Source organism: Salmo trutta, unplaced genomic scaffold (genome assembly GCF_901001165.1).
Source record: "Salmo trutta unplaced genomic scaffold, fSalTru1.1, whole genome shotgun sequence".
Lineage (NCBI taxonomy): Eukaryota > Metazoa > Chordata > Actinopteri > Salmoniformes > Salmonidae > Salmo > Salmo trutta.
Window position 1 is genome coordinate 497,070 of NW_021822480.1, and position 15,238 is coordinate 512,307.

Sequence of the window (15,238 nt, forward strand, 5' to 3'; positions counted from 1 at the left end):
CCAGGGGTGGCTGGGCTGACTACACACCCAAAGTAGTTCTACTTTGAAAACTCACTTTTGAGAAAAGGGCCTTTGAATGTTTGAGAGCTCTCCTTTGTCTACACCTATTCAGCATTGTTCACACTCTCTTAAGCCAGCCCCACCCATCTCTTTAAGGATTCACATGATTTATATTATAATTATTTGTTTAACTGGGCAAGTCAGTTAAGAACAAACTCTTATTTACAATGACGGCCTAGGAACAGTGGGTAAACTGCCTTGTTCAGGGGCAGAACGACAGATTTGACTTTGTCAGCTCAGTGATTCGATCTAACAACCTTTCGGTTACTGGCCCAACGCTCTAACCCCCAGGCTACCTGCCGCCCCATGACATGTGAGGTCATATGCTAAACAGTGAGTAGTGTAGTAAAGATTAAGACTAACAGTGGTCGTAGCCTACAATAAGGAACAATTCCAGGTAAACAAAGTGTCCAGATAAAAAATACTTTATAAATATTAGATGACGCTTACCCAGACACACTTGTCTAAATTGATGGGTCATGTGACATAAATGCTTTAACCCCAAGCCACATCCAGGGGTGGAAAAAGTACTAAATTGTCATACTTGAGTAAAAGTATAAATCATTTCAAATTCCTTATATTAAACCAGACGGCACAATTGTATTTTTTTATTTATTATTTATTTATTGACGGAGAGCCAGGGGCACAATCAAAAGTAAAAGTAATTAATAGTAATTTCAAATTGATTATATTAAGCAAACCAGACGGCACAATTGTATATTCTCAATATTTATGTACGGATAGCCAGGGGCACACTCCAACACTCAGACATAATTTAAAAAGAAAGCATGTGTGTTTAGTGAGTCTGCCAGATCAGAGGCATTAGGGATGACCAGGGATGTTCTCTTGATAAGTGTGTGAATTGGACAATTTTCCTGTCAAAATGTACTTTTGGGTGTCAAGGAAAATGTATGGAGTAAAAAGTACATTATTTTCTTTAGGAATGTAGTGAAGTAAAAGTTGCCAAAAATATAAATAGTAAAGTGATGTACAGATACTCCAAAAAACTACTTAAGTAGTACTTTAAAGTATTTTTACTTAAGTACTGGGCTGACTACACCACCAGGCCAAGGTTTGGCTGGGCTGACTTCACCACGAGGCCCAGGACTAGGGCTGGCTGGGCTGACTACACCACCAGACCCAGGACTAGGGCTGGCTGGGCTGGGCTGACTACACCACCAGACCCAGGACTAGGGGTGGCTGGGCTGACTAGACCACCAGACCCAGGACTAGGGGTGGCTGGGCTGACTAGACCACCAGACCCAGGACTAGGGGTGGCTGGGCTGACTACACCACGAGGCCCAGGACTAGGGGTGGCTGGGCTGACTACACCACCAGACCCAGGACTAGGGGTGGCTGGGCTGACTACACCACCAGACCCAGGACTAGGGGTGGCTGGGCTGACTACACCACCAGACCCAGGTTTGGCTGGGCTGACTACACCACCAGGCCCCGGACTAGGGGTGGCTGGGCTGACTACACCACCAGACCCAGGACTAGGGGTGACTGGGCTGACTAGACCACCAGACCCAGGACTAGGGGTGACTGGGCTGACTACACCACCAGACCCAGGACTAGGGGTGACTGGGCTGACTACACCACCAGACCCAGGACTAGGGGTGGCTGGGCTGACTACACCACGAGGCCCAGGACTAGGGGTGGCTGGGCTGACTACACCACCAGACCCAGGACTAGGGGTGACTGGGCTGATTACACCACGAGGCCCAGGACTAGGGGTGACTGGGCTGACTACACCACCAGACCTAGGACTAGGGGTGGCTGGGCTGACTACACCACCAGACCCAGGACTAGGGGTGGCTGGGCTGACTACACCACGAGGCCCAGGACTAGGGGTGACTGGGCTGACTACACCACGAGGCCCCGGACTAGGGGTGGCTGGGCTGACTACACCACCAGACCCAGGACTAGGGGTGGCTGGGCTGACTACACCACCAGACCCAGGACCAGGAGTGGCTGGGCTGACTACACCACCAGGCCCAGGACTAAGGGTGGCTTGGCTGACTACACCACCAGGCCCAGGACCAGGAGTGGCTGGGCTGACTACACCACCAGGCCCAGGACTAAGGGTGGCTTGGCTGACTACACCACCAGGCCCAGGACTAGGGGTGGCTGGGCTGACTACACCACCAGGCCCAGGACTAGGGGTGGCTGGGCTGACTACACCACCAGACCCAGAAATAGGGGTGGCTGGGCTGACTACACCACCAGACCCAGGACTAGGGGTGGCTGGGCTGACTACACCACCAGAACCAGGACCAGGAGTGGCTGGGCTGACTACACCACCAGACCCAGGACTAGGGGTGGCTGGGCTGACTACACCACCAGAACCAGGACCAGGAGTGGCTGGGCTGACTACACCACCAGACCCAGGACTAGGGGTGGCTGGGCTGACTAGACCACCAGACCCAGGGGTGGCTGGGACTGACTACACCACCAGGCCCAGGGGTGGCTGGGCTGACTACACCACCAGGGCCAGGGGTGGCTGGGCTGACTACACCACCAGGCCCAGGGGTGGCTGGGCTGACTACACACCCAAAGTAGTTCTACTTTGAAAACTCACTTTTGAGAAAAGGGCCTTTGAATGTTTGAGAGCTCTCCTTTGTCTACACCTATTCAGCATTGTTCACACTCTCTTAAGCCAGCCCCACCCATCTCTTTAAGGATTCACATGATTTATATTATAATTATTTGTTTAACTGGGCAAGTCAGTTAAGAACAAACTCTTATTTACAATGACGGCCTAGGAACAGTGGGTAAACTGCCTTGTTCAGGGGCAGAACGACAGATTTGACTTTGTCAGCTCAGTGATTCGATCTAACAACCTTTCGGTTACTGGCCCAACGCTCTAACCCCCAGGCTACCTGCCGCCCCATGACATGTGAGGTCATATGCTAAACAGTGAGTAGTGTAGTAAAGATTAAGACTAACAGTGGTCGTAGCCTACAATAAGGAACAATTCCAGGTAAACAAAGTGTCCAGATAAAAAATACTTTATAAATATTAGATGACGCTTACCCAGACACACTTGTCTAAATTGATGGGTCATGTGACATAAATGCTTTAACCCCAAGCCACATCCAGGGGTGGAAAAAGTACTAAATTGTCATACTTGAGTAAAAGTATAAATCATTTCAAATTCCTTATATTAAACCAGACGGCACAATTGTATTTTTTTATTTATTATTTATTTATTGACGGAGAGCCAGGGGCACAATCAAAAGTAAAAGTAATTAATAGTAATTTCAAATTGATTATATTAAGCAAACCAGACGGCACAATTGTATATTCTCAATATTTATGTACGGATAGCCAGGGGCACACTCCAACACTCAGACATAATTTAAAAAGAAAGCATGTGTGTTTAGTGAGTCTGCCAGATCAGAGGCATTAGGGATGACCAGGGATGTTCTCTTGATAAGTGTGTGAATTGGACAATTTTCCTGTCAAAATGTACTTTTGGGTGTCAAGGAAAATGTATGGAGTAAAAAGTACATTATTTTCTTTAGGAATGTAGTGAAGTAAAAGTTGCCAAAAATATAAATAGTAAAGTGATGTACAGATACTCCAAAAAACTACTTAAGTAGTACTTTAAAGTATTTTTACTTAAGTACTGGGCTGACTACACCACCAGGCCAAGGTTTGGCTGGGCTGACTTCACCACGAGGCCCAGGACTAGGGCTGGCTGGGCTGACTACACCACCAGACCCAGGACTAGGGCTGGCTGGGCTGGGCTGACTACACCACCAGACCCAGGACTAGGGGTGGCTGGGCTGACTAGACCACCAGACCCAGGACTAGGGGTGGCTGGGCTGACTAGACCACCAGACCCAGGACTAGGGGTGGCTGGGCTGACTACACCACGAGGCCCAGGACTAGGGGTGGCTGGGCTGACTACACCACCAGACCCAGGACTAGGGGTGGCTGGGCTGACTACACCACCAGACCCAGGACTAGGGGTGGCTGGGCTGACTACACCACCAGACCCAGGTTTGGCTGGGCTGACTACACCACCAGGCCCCGGACTAGGGGTGGCTGGGCTGACTACACCACCAGACCCAGGACTAGGGGTGACTGGGCTGACTAGACCACCAGACCCAGGACTAGGGGTGACTGGGCTGACTACACCACCAGACCCAGGACTAGGGGTGGCTGGGCTGACTACACCACCAGACCCAGGACTAGGGGTGGCTGGGCTGACTACACCACGAGGCCCAGGACTAGGGGTGGCTGGGCTGACTACACCACCAGACCCAGGACTAGGGGTGACTGGGCTGATTACACCACGAGGCCCAGGACTAGGGGTGACTGGGCTGACTACACCACCAGACCTAGGACTAGGGGTGGCTGGGCTGACTACACCACCAGACCCAGGACTAGGGGTGGCTGGGCTGACTACACCACGAGGCCCAGGACTAGGGGTGACTGGGCTGACTACACCACGAGGCCCCGGACTAGGGGTGGCTGGGCTGACTACACCACCAGACCCAGGACTAGGGGTGGCTGGGCTGACTACACCACCAGACCCAGGACCAGGAGTGGCTGGGCTGACTACACCACCAGGCCCAGGACTAAGGGTGGCTTGGCTGACTACACCACCAGGCCCAGGACCAGGAGTGGCTGGGCTGACTACACCACCAGGCCCAGGACTAAGGGTGGCTTGGCTGACTACACCACCAGGCCCAGGACTAGGGGTGGCTGGGCTGACTACACCACCAGGCCCAGGACTAGGGGTGGCTGGGCTGACTACACCACCAGACCCAGGACTAGGGGTGGCTGGGCTGACTACACCACCAGACCCAGGACTAGGGGTGGCTGGGCTGACTACACCACCAAAACCAGGACCAGGAGTGGCTGGGCTGACTACACCACCAGACCCAGGACTAGGGGTGGCTGGGCTGACTACACCACCAGACCCAGGACCAGGAGTGGCTGGGCTGACTACACCACCAGACCCAGGACTAGGGGTGGCTGGGCTGACTAGACCACCAGACCCAGGACTAGGGCTGGCTGGGCTGACTTCACCACGAGGCCCAGGACTAGGGGTGGCTGGGCTGGCTACACCACCAGACCCAGGACTAGGGGTGGCTGGGCTGACTACACCACCAGACCCAGGACAAGGAGTGGATGGGCTGACTACACCACCAGACCCAGGACTAGGGGTGGCTGGATTGACTATACCACCAGACCCAGGACTAGGGCTGGCTGGGCTGACTACACCACGAGGCCCAGGACTAGGGGTGGCTGGGCTGACTACACCACCAGACCCAGGACTAGGGGTGGCTGGGCTGACTACACCACCAGACCCAGGACTAGGGGTGGCTGGGCTAACTACACCACCAGACCCAGGACTAGGGGTGAATGGGCTGACTACACCACCAGACCCAGGACTAGGGGTGGCTGGGCTGACTACACCACGAGGCCCAGGACTAGGGGTGGCTGGGCTGACTACACCACCAGACCCAGGACTAGGGGTGGCTGGGCTGGGCTGACTACACCACCAGACCCAGGACTAGGGGTGGCTGGGCTGACTACACCACGAGGCCCAGGACTAGGAGTGGCTGGGCTGACTACACCACCAGACCCAGGACTAGGGGTGGCTGGGCTGACTACACCACCAGACCCAGGACTAGGGGTGGCTGGGCTGACTACACCACCAGACCGAGGACTAGGGGTGGCTGGGCTGACTACACCACCAGACCCAGGACTAGGGGTGACTGGGCTGACTACACCACCAGACCCAGGACTAGGGGTGGCTGGGCTGACTACACCACGAGGCCCAGGACTAGGGGTGGCTGGGCTGACTACACCACGAGGCCCAGGACTAGGGGTGGCTGGGCTGACTACACCACCAGACCCAGGACTAGGGGTGGCTGGGCTGGGCTGACTACACCACCAGACCTAGGACTAGGAGTGGCTGGGCTGACTACACCACCAGACCCAGGACTAGGGCTGGCTGGGCTGACTACACCACCAGACCCAGGACTAGGGGTGGCTGGGCTGACTACACCACCAGGCCCAGGACCAGGAGTGGCTGGGATGACTAGACCACCACGCCCAGGACCAGGAGTGGCTGGGCTGACTAGACCACCAGGCCCAGGACTAAGGGTGGCTTGGCTGACTACACCACCAGGCCCAGGACCAGGAGTGGCTGGGCTGACTACACCACCAGGCCCAGGACTAAGGGTGGCTTGGCTGACTACACCACCAGGCCCAGGACTAGGGGTGGCTGGGCATACTACACCACCAGGCCCAGGACTAGGGGTGGCTGGGCTGACTACACCACCAGACCCAGAAATAGGGGTGGCTGGGCTGACTACACCACCAGACCCAGGACTAGGGGTGGCTGGGCTGACTACACCACCAGAACCAGGACCAGGAGTGGCTGGGCTGACTACACCACCAGACCCAGGACTAGGGGTGGCTGGGCTGACTACACCACCAGAACCAGGACCAGGAGTGGCTGGGCTGACTACACCACCAGACCCAGGACTAGGGGTGGCTGGGCTGACTAGACCACCAGACCCAGGACTAGGGCTGGCTGGGCTGACTTCACCACGAGGCCCAGGACTAGGGGTGGCTGGGCTGGCTACACCACCAGACCCAGGACTAGGGGTGGCTGGGCTGACTACACCACCAGACCCAGGACAAGGAGTGGATGGGCTGACTACACCACCAGACCCAGGACTAGGGGTGGCTGGGCTGACTATACCACCAGACCCAGGACTAGGGCTGGCTGGGCTGACTACACCACGAGGCCCAGGACTAGGGGTGGCTGGGCTGACTACACCACCAGACCCAGGACTAGGGGTGGCTGGGCTGACTACACCACCAGACCCAGGACTAGGGGTGGCTGGGCTGACTACACCACCAGACCCAGGACTAGGGGTGGCTGGGCTGACTACACCACGAGGCCCAGGACTAGGGGTGGCTGGGCTGACTACACCACCAGACCCAGGACTAGGGGTGGCTGGGCTGGGCTGACTACACCACCAGACCCAGGACTAGGGGTGGCTGGGCTGACTACACCACGAGGCCCAGGACTAGGAGTGGCTGGGCTGACTACACCACCAGACCCAGGACTAGGGGTGGCTGGACTGACTACACCACCAGACCCAGGACTAGGGGTGGCTGGGCTGACTACACCACCAGACCGAGGACTAGGGGTGGCTGGGCTGACTACACCACCAGACCCAGGACTAGGGGTGACTGGGCTGACTACACCACCAGACCCAGGACTAGGGGTGGCTGGGCTGACTACACCACGAGGCCCAGGACTAAGGGTGGCTGGGCTGACTACACCACGAGGCCCAGGACTAGGGGTGGCTGGGCTGACTACACCACCAGACCCAGGACTAGGGGTGGCTGGGCTGGGCTGACTACACCACCAGACCTAGGACTAGGAGTGGCTGGGCTGACTACACCACCAGACCCAGGACTAGGGCTGGCTGGGCTGACTACACCACCAGACCCAGGACTAGGGGTGGCTGGGCTGACTACACCACCAGGCCCAGGACCAGGAGTGGCTGGGCTGACTAGACCACCAGGCCCAGGACCAGGAGTGGCTGGGCTGACTAGACCACCAGGCCCAGGACCAGGAGTGGCTGGGCTGACTAGACCACCAGGCCCAGGACTAGGGGTGGCTGGGCTGACTAGACCACCAGGCCCAGGACCAGGAGTGGCTGGGTTGACTACACCACCAGGCCCAGGACTAGGGGTGGCTGGGCTGACTACACCACGAGGCCCAGGACTAGGGGTGGCTGGGCTGACTACACCACCAGACCCAGGACTAGGGGTGGCTGGGCTGACTACACCACCAGACCCAGGACTAGGGCTGGCTGGGCTGACTACACCACGAGGCCCAGGACTAGGGGTGGCTGGGCTGACTACACCACCAGACCCAGTACTAGGGGTGGCTGGGCTGACTACACCACCAGGCCCAGGACCAGGAGTGGCTGGGCTGACTACACCACCAGGCCCAGGACTAAGGGTGGCTTGGCTGACTACACCACCAGGCCCAGGACTAGGGGTGGCTGGGCTGACTACACCACCAGGCCCAGGACTAGGGGTGGCTGGGCTGACTACACCACCAGACCCAGAAATAGGGGTGGCTGGGCTGACTACACCACCAGACCCAGGACTAGGGGTGGCTGGGCTGACTACACCACCAGAACCAGGACCAGGAGTGGCTGGGCTGACTACACCACCAGACCCAGGACTAGGGGTGGCTGGGCTGACTACACCACCAGACCCAGGACCAGGAGTGGCTGGGCTGACTACACCACCAGACCCAGGACTAGGGGTGGCTGGGCTGACTAGACCACCAGACCCAGGACTAGGGCTGGCTGGGCTGACTTCACCACGAGGCCCAGGACTAGGGGTGGCTGGGCTGGCTACACCACCAGACCCAGGACTAGGGGTGGCTGGGCTGACTACACCACCAGACCCAGGACAAGGAGTGGATGGGCTGACTACACCACCAGACCCAGGACTAGGGGTGGCTGGGCTGACTATACCACCAGACCCAGGACTAGGGCTGGCTGGGCTGACTACACCACGAGGCCCAGGACTAGGGGTGGCTGGGCTGACTACACCACCAGACCCAGGACTAGGGGTGGCTGGGCTGACTACACCACCAGACCCAGGACTAGGGGTGGCTGGGCTAACTACACCACCAGACCCAGGACTAGGGGTGACTGGGCTGACTACACCACCAGACCCAGGACTAGGGGTGGCTGGGCTGACTACACCACGAGGCCCAGGACTAGGGGTGGCTGGGCTGACTACACCACCAGACCCAGGACTAGGGGTGGCTGGGCTGGGCTGACTACACCACCAGACCCAGGACTAGGGGTGGCTGGGCTGACTACACCACGAGGCCCAGGACTAGGAGTGGCTGGGCTGACTACACCACCAGACCCAGGACTAGGGGTGGCTGGGCTGACTACACCACCAGACCCAGGACTAGGGGTGGCTGGGCTGACTACACCACCAGACCCAGGACTAGGGGTGGCTGGGCTGACTACACCACCAGACCCAGGACTAGGGGTGACTGGGCTGACTACACCACCAGACCCAGGACTAGGGGTGGCTGGGCTGACTACACCACGAGGCCCAGGACTAGGGGTGGCTGGGCTGACTACACCACCAGACCCAGGACTAGGGGTGGCTGGGCTGGGCTGACTACACCACCAGACCTAGGACTAGGAGTGGCTGGGCTGACTACACCACCAGACCCAGGACTAGGGCTGGCTGGGCTGACTACACCACCAGACCCAGGACTAGGGGTGGCTGGGCTGACTACACCACCAGGCCCAGGACCAGGAGTGGCTGGGCTGACTAGACCACCAGGCCCAGGACCAGGAGTGGCTGGGCTGACTAGACCACCAGGCCCAGGACCAGGAGTGGCTGGGCTGACTAGACCACCAGGCCCAGGACTAGGGGTGGCTGGGCTGACTAGACCACCAGGCCCAGGACCAGGAGTGGCTGGGTTGACTACACCACCAGGCCCAGGACTAGGGGTGGCTGGGCTGACTACACCACGAGGCCCAGGACTAGGGGTGGCTGGGCTGACTACACCACCAGACCCAGGACTAGGGGTGGCTGGGCTGACTACACCACCAGACCCAGGACTAGGGCTGGCTGGGCTGACTACACCACGAGGCCCAGGACTAGGGGTGGCTGGGCTGACTACACCACCAGACCCAGTACTAGGGGTGGCTGGGCTGACTACACCACCAGACCCAGGACTAGGGGTGGCTGGGCTGACTACACCACCAGACCCAGGACTAGGGGTGACTGGGCTGACTACACCACCAGACCCAGGACTAGGGGTGGCTGGGCTGACTACACCACGAGGCCCAGGACTAGGGGTGGCTGGGCTGACTACACCACCAGACCCAGGACTAGGGGTGGCTGGGCTGGGCTGACTACACCACCAGACCTAGGACTAGGAGTGGCTGGGCTGACTACACCACCAGAACCAGGACTAGGTCTGGCTGGGCTGACTACACCACCAGACCCAGGACTAGGGGTGGCTGGGCTGACTACACCACCAGGCCCAGGACCAGGAGTGGCTGGGCTGACTAGACCACCAGGCCCAGGACCAGGAGTGGCTGGGCTGACTAGACCACCAGGCCCAGGAGTGGCTGGGTTGACTACACCACCAGGCCCAGGACTAGGGGTGGCTGGGCTGACTACACCACCAGGCCCAGGACCAGGAGTGGCTGGGCTGACTACACCACCAGGCCCAGGACTAGGGGTGGCTGGGCTGACTAGACCACCAGGCCCAGGACCAGGAGTGGCTGGGCTGACTAGACCACCAGGCCCAGGACCAGGAGTGGCTGGGCTGACTACACCACCAGGCCTGGTAGTCCAGTTGAGCTCTGATGCCGCACTGGTGGCCTGCTGGGCTTGGTTGCCATGACTACCCTAATTACCACACTTTACTGCCAAACTTTACAACACAGGAAAGGAGCCATTATATGTTTTGCTGGGCATTCGCCTCCCTTCTGGGGCACATGTCAAAGGTCACGCAATGGAACCCCAAATAATTTCACTTTGAGACGTTCACTAGGTATCATATAGTACAAACACAACACTAATGAGAAGAGAGAAAGTTTGTATTTTATGCGTGATGTGGGAAAATGAAAGGAAATAATTGGGTACAAAGTAGAACTTTGATAACATCAACAGTTTTGGATGTTTGTTTTTCGTCTGTAGTTACTCAACTACACTGATGTCAATGGGAGATTTTTGCTGTTGACAAATTATTATCTGTAAGTCATTGTATATTTTTAGTCTGAATTCACCTCAATCAAACATCAATCAAAAACAGAGTATGTTGTGTTATATATTACAGGTGACATGCATGATGTCAAACATCTCTTAAAAGGGCCTGGTCCACTTACTCTGAGAAGGGGAACAAAGGGGTCCTACATGAAACATACCCTTATAACAACAATCACACATCCACTTTCTTTGATTGTCAGGTTTATTTTGGCTACATCAAAGATCTGCACGTCATTTAACCCAAATGACAAACTAATTAAGGGAAATACAGAGATGAGACCTATTCACAATCATTTACTTCTCAAAACCACTGAGGGGCTCTAGTATGAGCAAACCTCTCAATAACACTTACCCATAAAACTGCTTTTTCATCTAATGTAAAACATTAAATAATTGACCCAGAACTGAGTAATATACTAGAAATGAGTAACAGCACTGTTTTCCCATACAACTTCCACTTCCAGTATTTTCAGACATAGCCCATCGAGAGTTAATGCTGTGTGACACAGAAACAGAGTCATAATTGCATGTTTACTTCTGCTCGTGTAATGGCTGCGTAATGCTGTGGTACCCTACAGATGTAGGATCTTAATTTGATCAGTCTTTTGTTGCTGATAATTTTCCTGCATATCTTCCTGCACAGCAGGAAATGCAAACGTGTATTTTAAGGTTAAAAAGGCTTCTAAAGTTTGTAATTTCCGTTTTGAAATGTCAGACTTGATTTGCCCTAACAGAAAATATATCAACCACTAACAATAAAAGTCCATTAATTAGAATTCACATAATAATTCACATTTCATGTTGCTGCAGGATTATTTTCTTGCTGTAGAAAACTGGTCCAAATATCTGTCCCCTATCTCTCTCCGCAACCTAATCTAGACAATCAGTCGTACCACACTGTTTAGTTCCCAACCAGTGGAACATTAGACCCAGGATACTACTGCTGCTGCTGTTGGTTCAACCAGCAGAACATTAGACCCAGGATACTATTGCTGCTGCTGTTGGTACAACCAGCGGAACATTAGACCCAGGATACTACTGCTGCTGCTGTTGGTTGAACCAGCGGAACATTAGACCCAGGATACTACTGCTGCTGCTGTTGGTTCAACCAGCAGAACATTAGACCCAGGATACTACTGCTGTTGCTGTTGATTCAACCAGCAGAAAATTCAACCCAGGATACTACCGCTGCTGCTGTTGGTACAACCAGCAGAACATTAGACCCAGGATACTACTACTGCTGCTGTTGGTTCAACTAGTAGAACATTAGACGTACTACTGCTGCTGCTGTTGGTTCAACCAGTGGAAGATTAGATCCAGGATACTACTGCTGTTGCTGTTGGATCAACCAGCAGAACATTAGACCCAGGATACTACTGCTGCTGCTGTTGGTTCAACCAGTAGAACATTAGACCCAGGATACTACTGCTGCTGCTGTTGGATCAACCAGCAGAACATTAGACCCAGGATACTACTGCTGTTGCTGTTGCTGTTGATTCAACCAGCGGAACATTCAACCCAGGATACTACCGCTGCCGCTGTTGGTTCAACCAGCAGAACATTAGACCCAGGATACTACTGCTGTTGCTGTTGGTTCAACCAGCGGAAGATTAGACCCAGGATACTACTGCTGCTGCTGTTGGTTAAACCAGTGGAACATTAGACTCAGGATACTACTGCTGCTGCTGTTGGTACAACCAGTGGAACATTAGACCCAGTATACTACTGCTGCTGCTGTTGGTTCAACCAGCGGAAGATTAGACCCAGGATACTACTGCTGTTGCTGTTGGTTCAACCAGCGGAAGATTAGACCCAGGATACTACTGCTGCTGCTGTTGGTTCAACCAGTGGAACATTAGACCCAGGATACTACTGCTGCTGCTGTTGGTTCAACCAGTGGAACATTAGACCCAGGATACTACTGCTGCTGCTGTTGGTTCAACCAACAGAACATTAGACCCAGGATACTAATGCTGTTGCTGTTGGTACAACCAGCAGAACATTAGACCCAGGATACTACTGCTGCTGCTGTTGGTTCCACCAGCAGAACATTAGACCCATGATACTACTGCTGTTGCTGTTGGTTCAACCAGCGGAACATTAGACCCAGGATACTACTGCTGCTGCTGTTGATTCAACCAGTAGAACATTAGATGTACTACTGCTGCTGCTGTTGGTTCAACCAGCGGAACATTAGACTCAGGATACTACTGCTGCTGCTGTTGGTTCAACCAGCGGAACATTAGACCCAGGATACTACTGCTGTTGCTGTTGGTTCAACCAGTAGAACATTAGACCCAGGATACTACTGCTGTTGCTGTTGGTTCAACCAGCGGAACATTAGACTCAGGATACTACTGCTGCTGCAGTTGGTTCAACCAGTAGAACATTAGACCCAGGATACTACTGCTGTTGCTGTTGATTCAACCAGCAGAACATTAGACCCAGGATACTACTGCTGCTGCTGTTGGTTCAACCAGTAGAACATTAGACCCAGGATACTACTGCTGTTGCTGTTGATTCAACCAGCGGAACATTAGACCCAGGATACTACTGCTGCTGCTGTTGGTTCAACCAGTAGAACATTAGACCCAGGATACTACTGCTGTTGCTGTTGATTCAACCAGCGGAACATTAGACCCAGGATACTACTGCTGCTGCTGTTGGTTCAACCAGCGGAAGATTAGACCCAGGATACACCATCAAAGGGTAAATTGACAAGATGGGTTAAAATGCATTATGGAGAATGGTCTATAGAATAGGATTTGATTAAAATATAATAAAATAGATTAGATTATACTGTAAATTAATAGAGCAACTCAAAGGAACTTGGAGGTAATTCATTACCAATGCTTTGAGACATTTCTCCTGATGAATGAATGAATTAATGACATTTTTATTTTCGTGTCAAATCGTCAATTGGCAACTCATCACTTATGGGATTAATTGACACATAAACAAATAAATTACAACAATTCGCTATGGTAATTAAATTATAATTCTTCTTCCGGTGTTCTCTGCATTGTGCATCACATAAAGAGTGAAAAAAAGGTAAGCTAAAAATCACTACATAATAGTAAATTACATCCCCAGAGCAGTAAAATAATATACATACATTATATATATATATATATATATATATAATATATATATATATATATATATATACACATACATACATACATACATACATACATACATACATACATACATACACACTGTATATATACATACATACATACATACATACATACATACATACACATACATACATACATGCATACATGCATACATACATACATACATACATACATACATACATACATACATACATACATACATACATACTGTATATATACATACATACATATACATACATACACATACATACATACATACATACATACATACATACATACATACATACATACATACATACATACATACAAAAGATAAATAAATACAGAAAAAAAAGAAAAAAAGAAACAGAAGTCACTTGAACCCAGTCTGGCACAAAGAGAAGATTCATATGGGAGACAATACACAATCTACATACACACGCCACTAACCACATAGTAGCAAAATATTTTTTGGGGTTACAATTTAATTATAGGTAGCCTTTTTTAAATTTTATTACAGGCTTTATTTAAATATTCCGCAAACGGAATATTCACACTGTACACTGATAGCCATAAACAGCCATTATTTCAGTCCTACAGTACCAGAACGTTTAATAGATCTTATTGCTACTCCTCTAGCCTCCGTTGAAACTCCAGACCTTCATAAAACATTCATCCACGGTGACACCAAGGTCAGTAGAATTAATAAGGGAAGGGTGAAACTGTTTATCCAAGTGTGGCTTCATGTCACGTGGACTCACTCCTCAGGAATCTAAGTCTGTTTCCCAAATGTCACCCTATTCCCTATATACTGCATTACTTAGACCAAGGGCCTAGGACCCATTGGGCTCTGGTCAAAAGTAGTACACTATAAATGAAATAGGTTTCCATTTGGGATACACACAAACTCTTCTTGGTTAGTGTTTCATATAACATTACTCTAATCTGATTTCTGTAATTTACTGGAATGGTGGTGGATGGGGTGGGGGGTGGGGGAGGGTTCTATGTGTGATGTTGCCTCAACACATTTGAATAGTGAATGCTATCCATGACAGGTATGAGACTAGCAAACGCAAACAGCCAAGATGTAATAATAAGACAACTGAACAAGTGAGATTGAAAGTGAACTGGGCCAGGGTGTAAGGTGAGATCTGTCAGGGTGTAAGGTGAGATCTGTCATGGTGTAAGGTGAGATCTGTCAGGGTGTAAGGTGATATCTGTCAGGGTGTAAGGTGAGATCTGTCATGGTG